The 6,930-nt window shown below is 44.1% G+C and overlaps 1 pseudogene across 1 annotated transcript; it reads right to left on the bottom strand.

Annotated features, from left to right (window-relative positions):
* Positions 1–735: 735 nt before the first annotated feature.
* Positions 736–4,854, bottom strand: LOC147436474 (11S globulin seed storage protein Ana o 2.0101-like; annotated as a pseudogene). Its single transcript, XR_015185190.1, has 5 exons — positions 4,213–4,854; positions 3,236–3,426; positions 2,205–2,571; positions 1,905–2,122; positions 736–1,232 (listed from the first exon to the last, which is right to left on the bottom strand). The product of XR_015185190.1 is annotated as an 11S globulin seed storage protein Ana o 2.0101-like (transcript).
* Positions 4,855–6,930: the final 2,076 nt, after the last annotated feature.

Here is a 6,930-nt window from a genome sequence, read left to right as displayed (position 1 = left end):
GGATCTTTCAACTTGTTACTTGCAGGCTGGCAGGGAACACTGGCATATTGTTGGCTGGCATATTATGCGGAATTATAATGCTGCAGGCGTACCATGGGCAAAGAGGTTACGGATGGGCTGTGGTTGCAGATTAACCCCCATTGTCAACATCTCTAAACTTCTCTACCCTGCCCTCCCATGACTGCACCTCTGCCCAAAGAGGTGGGAGTGAAGGTTTAAAGAGGCAGAATTACACAAACCTGCCTTTCTTTCTCAGCAGCCAAGTAACTGTGATAGCTGTTGGGACAAACTGATTTATGACAAATGTTCTGAACACTTCGAATTGATACATGGCAATGGTTCATACAAAATCACTCTGCACAAAGTTACAAAACACTTCCGGGGAATATTTTTTTGAGCGAAATCCAGTTTTGAGTGGAATTGATTCACAACAATTGTTACATTGAATCTGAGGAGGAGGTGAGTCGTCAGGTTTCCTTAACAATACAATATAGAAGGGACCTGTTCACACATCCTCTATTTACCTCCACAGGACTTCCTCACGTTTTTTCATCGAAAAGACCAAACCTGGCTCTTTGCAGAATTTGAACTCCAGCAAGACACCACCGCACAACATACCCACATCATATATCAAACCGAAGATGGCAAAGCAACACAATTCACATCTATAAGACCCCACTTACACTTAAGAGCATATACAGCATAGAGACCTCAACACTGTCCTTCAGTCTTCAGTTCCAGTCCCAAGTTTCTTGTTAAAAAATCAAAAAGGAAAGACATTTAACAAAAAATAAGGACAAGCTCAAGAGTCAAAGCGAACTTTTTACTCGTTTGGCAATCTTTATTAAAGGATAAGACGTGTCAGCCACATGCTGACCACTTCAAGTAAGCTTTTATGTGGAATGGTGCTGATTGTTCAGCTCATCTATAAGCTTCTACTTTATGCTACCTCAAACATGCTCCAAATTGCTTCTCGCACGTCATCCATCGTTGAACTAGAACCTGCTGCAACTACACCTCCATTCTCTCTCAGTGCCTCGTCTTCATCTCCAAGTTGTCCATCTCGAGGAGCCCGGCCGCGTGGAGGCAGCAGGATTGCCGTGTGTCGACGACTGCTTTCTTCATGTACACGCTTGTCCAGTTCCTTACTTATCTTGAACGTTCCCATTCTCACCTCTGGCCTCATCATATTGAACACCGAATCCTTCCCTGTCAGGTGCATCGATATTGGCCTATAATCTCAAGAATGTAGTTAGTGCATGATCCACACACAACATCAAGACCATGCTGTACTCACAATAATATGAATCGATTTGAGAATGAATGTTGTGAACAAACTAAGAAAAACAATGGAGCAACACATTCATATTGTAAAGTGTCGAAATATCAGAGCCATGACCAGACACGCAAGGTGACCCATCACATGATCTAACAAGGCAACTAGCATAACAATACATCAGCAAAACTTACATCTACTTACATAAGACATACATGCATACCTACATACACAGAAAACATATACATACATGCATAACTAAATATACAGATACATACATGCATACCTACATACACAGATAAGACATACATACATGCATAACTATATATACAGACACATACATGCATAACTACATCATATACAGATAAAACATATACATAGCATAACTATATATATGCAGACACATACATGCATACCTACATACACAGATAAAAAATACATATATGTACACACAGATACATACATCCATACCTACATATGTATACCTTATACATATACAAACATGCACGCACAGATATACATATATGTACACACAGATACATGCATACCTACGTATGTATATCTTATACATATACAAACATGAAAGCAGATTTGATGTGTGATGAAAGCAAAAGCTGAGAACAATTACATGTGGCTATTCATGACAAGAGCAGCATCAAATCCCTCATCTCCTGCTTGCATCATGACAGGATAATTTTTGGGCACCATCATCATGTCACCTTTCTTCATCTCCACATCACACGCCATCTTGCCACTCGGATACACCACCTGAACACGAGCATATCCTCGAACACAATAGATCATATGGTCTGCATTGGTGAGCCATCCTGGAGCCTTCAATGCTCTCTGGAAACATGGAAGTGTATTAGATGCTTAAAACTGCCAGAAGTTAATAGTCCAACCACAATTTAATGTTCGAACAACTCACTCTCTGCAGCTTCAAGCACCCAATCGACATGTCCAAAAGCTTTGAGGACGGGAAGCTTGTAGCCATTGACTACAGTAAGTTGTCCAGCTTGCGGGTGCACGATATCTCGATGTGCCTTCTCCAAGTGGTATCCGAAGTCTGCCATCAAGCCTCCACCTTCAATCTCTGCCTCTTCTTTCCCAAACTCTTTTCTGCTTGGTCGTTGCTCTCGTGACATCTTCACGATCGCCACTCCATCTTGGTTTTCTAACCACTGTCGCATAGTCTGTTTGTCAAGATCCATTGCTTCCATGAACATGTCCTGGGAGAATCCGTGCATGATTCCACCCATTTTGTTTTCAGTTCGTGCTCCAGACAAGTGGAAAGCCTGGGAATAGAGACAAAATCAGTACTGCAAAATAAAGCCTTTTGTTCAAAATGTGCAGATAAGGTATGGTGATTTTACCCATACCTTATCTGCACATTGTGATTAGTGCCCAAAATAAACCCTTTGTTGGCAATTTGCAGATAAGGTATGCATAAAATCACTTCTCTTGCACAATCTCACATATTGTGCTCTTCACAAGCGAAGATGTAAGACCGCACCAAACATTGAATTTGAAACATATCCCCTTCGTTGACAATATGCAGATAAGGTATGCATAAAATCAGTGCTCTTCACAAGCAAAGCCCTAAGCACGAAACCCTAAGCACGAAACACTGAATTTGAAACATATCCCACTTCCCCTTCGTTGACAATTTGCAGATAAGGTATGCATAAAATCAGTGCTCTTCACAAGCAAAGCCGTAAGCACGAAACACTGAATTTGAAACATATCCCACTTACACAATCATGTTCTCTTAAGATTCCATTTAATATGAAGCATATACCTCCAAATGACTTACAATTGAAGCCAATTGTAAAGATTCAGAAGCCAAACCAACAGTCGTCAATATCCTCACAAACTAATTAACACATAAATCCTACACTAAGAGAATGCTCTCAATTGTAACCAAAAGCAAAACAGTGACATTAATACTGCTTCAAGTACCTCATACCGATGCCGTCCATGTATCATGGGGCTGCGGATATTGGCAAAAGTGAGAAAGGTACACGGTTCTTCACCATCATTATACATGTATATGGGCATTCCACGGGGAACTGCAATGACCTCACCCTTTGAGATTTTCCGTATGTTGGCCTTCGTCCCCATGGGTAGTATTAAACCCATGTAGGCACATCCTGATGCATAACGACAGAACACTCAGGTTCAGCCCAAAAACAATGGTTGGATGATTGTGTGTGCAGTTTCACTTTCTTGATAGAACATGGTTTGATTGGACAAAAAATAATCCATGTTTGAATGGTGCCTCCATGAAAACACATGTACTGATATGTGCAACAAATGTAAGCAAAATATGTAATCGCCTCTTATCCTTAGTGAACACGTACTCATATGTGCAACAATTTGCATAAGCATAGTCATAGTAGAAGCACATCATGTCTTCACCTCTTATCATGTAACACAAGACATACTCTCGCCTATGCCTGTAAAACACTGATGCCTGTAAGGCTATTAATTATGCCTGCTAATGAAATGCAAGACATAGGAAATACACCAGCATATTGCATACCTGTCGATAGTGCATTAAGCAATTGTTTGAGAGATATGCACAAACACACAGTTCACAATGATCAAACCTCAATTCCTTATGAATGCATAATTCCTATCCTGATGTAATGGAAGACCTACATGAAGATTGCACCAGCACACTTCTTAATGCAAAACACTTTTAGCATTTGCATTAAGCAATCCTTAACACATGCGAGTGTACATGCAAAACAGTTCACAATGTTCAAACCTCATACATTCTGCCTACATTATATGTAGCACGGAAGAATGCTGGTCAAATCATTGCGAAATGCACACACACCCACAGCCTATACATTCAGCCTACATTCATTATCACGACACACACGCACGTGCACCTACACATGCAAAACAGTTAAAGATATCCAAAATCTCACCGCTTATAACCACCAAAACCCTATGTGAATTTGCATACTGAGGAGGAGTAAACTTTGCTGATTAACAGTGACGATGCGACCTTCCATGAGGCCCATGTGGGTCACCATGGGATCTTTCCATTGAAGAATACTACCTCCATCCGACTCAAAGATGGATTCTGGCTGGCGAGGTTCAAATTTCATCTCATGATCAGGGCCTTCAGGATTATATTCGCTACCAAAACCCAGAAACGAAGGAGAGACTGGGGTGCTAAGTATGGAGGCACACATGAAAAGCAGCAAGAGGCAGCTATCCATGGCAGCCCTCTTCATCGAGATGCGCAAATGCCAGCTGTTGATGTGTAATTAGAGTAACGTCTACTAATCCGTGGTTGGCTTCGCTGTGTGTGAACCATTCAGCTTCGAAAAGCTGTATGAGGTAGAATATATGGAGACTCTCGCCTTGTAAGCTTGGAATAGAAAGGTAACTTGGCCCTCGTTCTGAACAGAGAATGGGGCACCGCATCTTGCTTGCATGCTGCTTGTCGCACCCACGTAGGCCCCCGCCACACTGCTTCCGTTTTCGCTCTCTCAGCCTTCGACATTGCTGCATTATACGCTGGAGGTTTTCCGACCCTCCGCCTGCCACATGTCATGTCCTCCTCCATCCGGCAAGAGGAGGAGGAAGAATCCGGCTGGGTTTTAGGGCTTATTCATGCCTATAGTGTTTAATATATTAGTAGTGAGATCTTTTAAAATACTGGAGATGCCTACTCACACCTACTGGGTCTACTTTTATTTTATTCAATTTATCGTAAGATTCTTCCAGAATCTACAGATTTTCTCTGGAGGATCTCTTGCTCTTACAAAAGGGAAGGAGGAATCGAACCCACGCCTGTCAATGGTCACCCTATCATCCTGCTCGCGTAACCACTCCAGCAAAGGCATCCACTTGTTCTCATTAGTAAACCATGCAAATACAATATATGACGTTTTCAAATTCTGAGTGTCCCCTGTCCGTCGCCCTCCTTGCCTGCTGACGTTTTGCCTGCACTAGAAGCAAATTGATCTCATGCGTTTTTTTCTGAATTTGAAATTTCTTCCCCCTGCTCCCGCATCTGCCAAGATTCGCACTCACTTTTCTTTTTGAACAGTTGTAGGACCTACTGGGTTGCGTGATATTATATCCACATATTACTCAGATTCCCCCCATCCCAACCCACCTTTGAAACTACCTTCCCCCGACCTCAGCACTGTCTCACAACTCCACTCTCGTCCTCACCTCGTGATCCAACACCTGCTCCCTTCCTCCATCGCTTTCTCACAACACCTGCTCCTTGCCTCCATCGCCCATCGTCTACTACACCGTAGCTGCTCGCGTAGGAGAGATAGACAGCAGCCCCAAAATCTGGCACGTGTGCCTCACTGAGAGAGAGAGAGAGAGAGAGAGAGAGAGAGAGAGAGAGAGAGAGAGAGAGAGAGAGAGAGAGAGAGAGAGACGCGTGCCATGGCCTCCCACCGCGAGAGAGAGAGAAATGAAATGAAATGTTATATTAACGTCTTCAAAAGGCCAAAGTGACCTATGAGACCACAAAGTTACAATGTGGTGGATTTGATACAAAGTCAGAGTAACAAGATGACAAAAATGAAATGACAAATGTCACAATAAAATACTATGGAATCCTAAACTACTAGGTGTGAACTAAGCAGCTAGCTGGGATAGCTAGATCACAAGAGATCCAGCATCGGTCGCTGGCGGATCTCATCAATCTCCTCCATGGTAGTAGTCTGACCGGGCGTCGTGCATGTCGAGCCAAAGTGATCCGAATCCTCTGATGCAGCCTCCGCCGATGCTGTGTAGTCCTCCGCAGTCGTGGGCGTCTGGATCTCCCCAACTCAGTCGCTCGGTCGATCAGTGTGCCTCTGGTGTGAGACGACGAGCTCTGCTGTGGTAGTAACTCCTCCGGGTGTCCAGTGGCAGCTCTAAAGAAATCTGTGATCTGTCTCTGAGATTGGCTAGCCTCTCCTCTCATCAGGCTCTCTCTGTGTCTGCGTAGCTCGAGCAAAAACAAACCCAAGCATCTCTGATCCTCGTACTGCATGACTCTGGAGAATGGTCCAAAGCCCTCTCTGAACAAGCAATGGAAGCGGCCTCGTATCTCGTAGTACACGGGGCAGTGGAATGTGTAGTGCAACTCTGTCTCAGGCTCGATGTCACACAAGGGGCATGTCCTGGTCTCTGCTGGTACTCCGCTGTATCTCCCAGTCTCGATCCGCAGCTGGTGTGAAGATGTGCGTATCTGGCCGATAGCACATCGTACCCCATGAGACAAGTGGGTGTCCATGTATTTGGGCCTCGTCACAAAACCATCAACCATAAGCTGGAGGAGATGCTCTCTGTAGAAAGCCATCTTCGTGCCCAGCTCCTGTGCTGGCTGTATCCATGTCCTCCTGGTGTCTAGCTGAGTCAAGTCCTGGCGGATGAGCTTGGTGATCTCGGATTGTGTAAGAGTCAGAGAGGGTGCAACCAGTGAGTACTGGAAGGGAGGCAATCTGTCTATGCTGAACCCATGTGCCTAAAACCATGATGTCATCTCCCCATACCAACATGCTGTATCTCCCTACATGGCTAATTGTCGAGAGGACTCAAGTGCAAGGCGGGAATATCTGTCTCTGGGAAGTTCCCACATGCGGTGTCTGAAGGAGGCAGATTTGGTGAGCGCCTCAACCACTAGTGGG

The sequence above is a fragment of the Adiantum capillus-veneris genome, chromosome 18, assembly GCF_014529385.1.
Source record: "Adiantum capillus-veneris isolate H3 chromosome 18, ASM1452938v2, whole genome shotgun sequence".
In the NCBI taxonomy this organism is placed as follows: Eukaryota; Viridiplantae; Streptophyta; class Polypodiopsida; order Polypodiales; family Pteridaceae; genus Adiantum; species Adiantum capillus-veneris.
The sequence above is the reverse complement of the archived record's forward strand: the minus strand, read 5'-3'. Positions and strand labels throughout refer to the sequence as shown.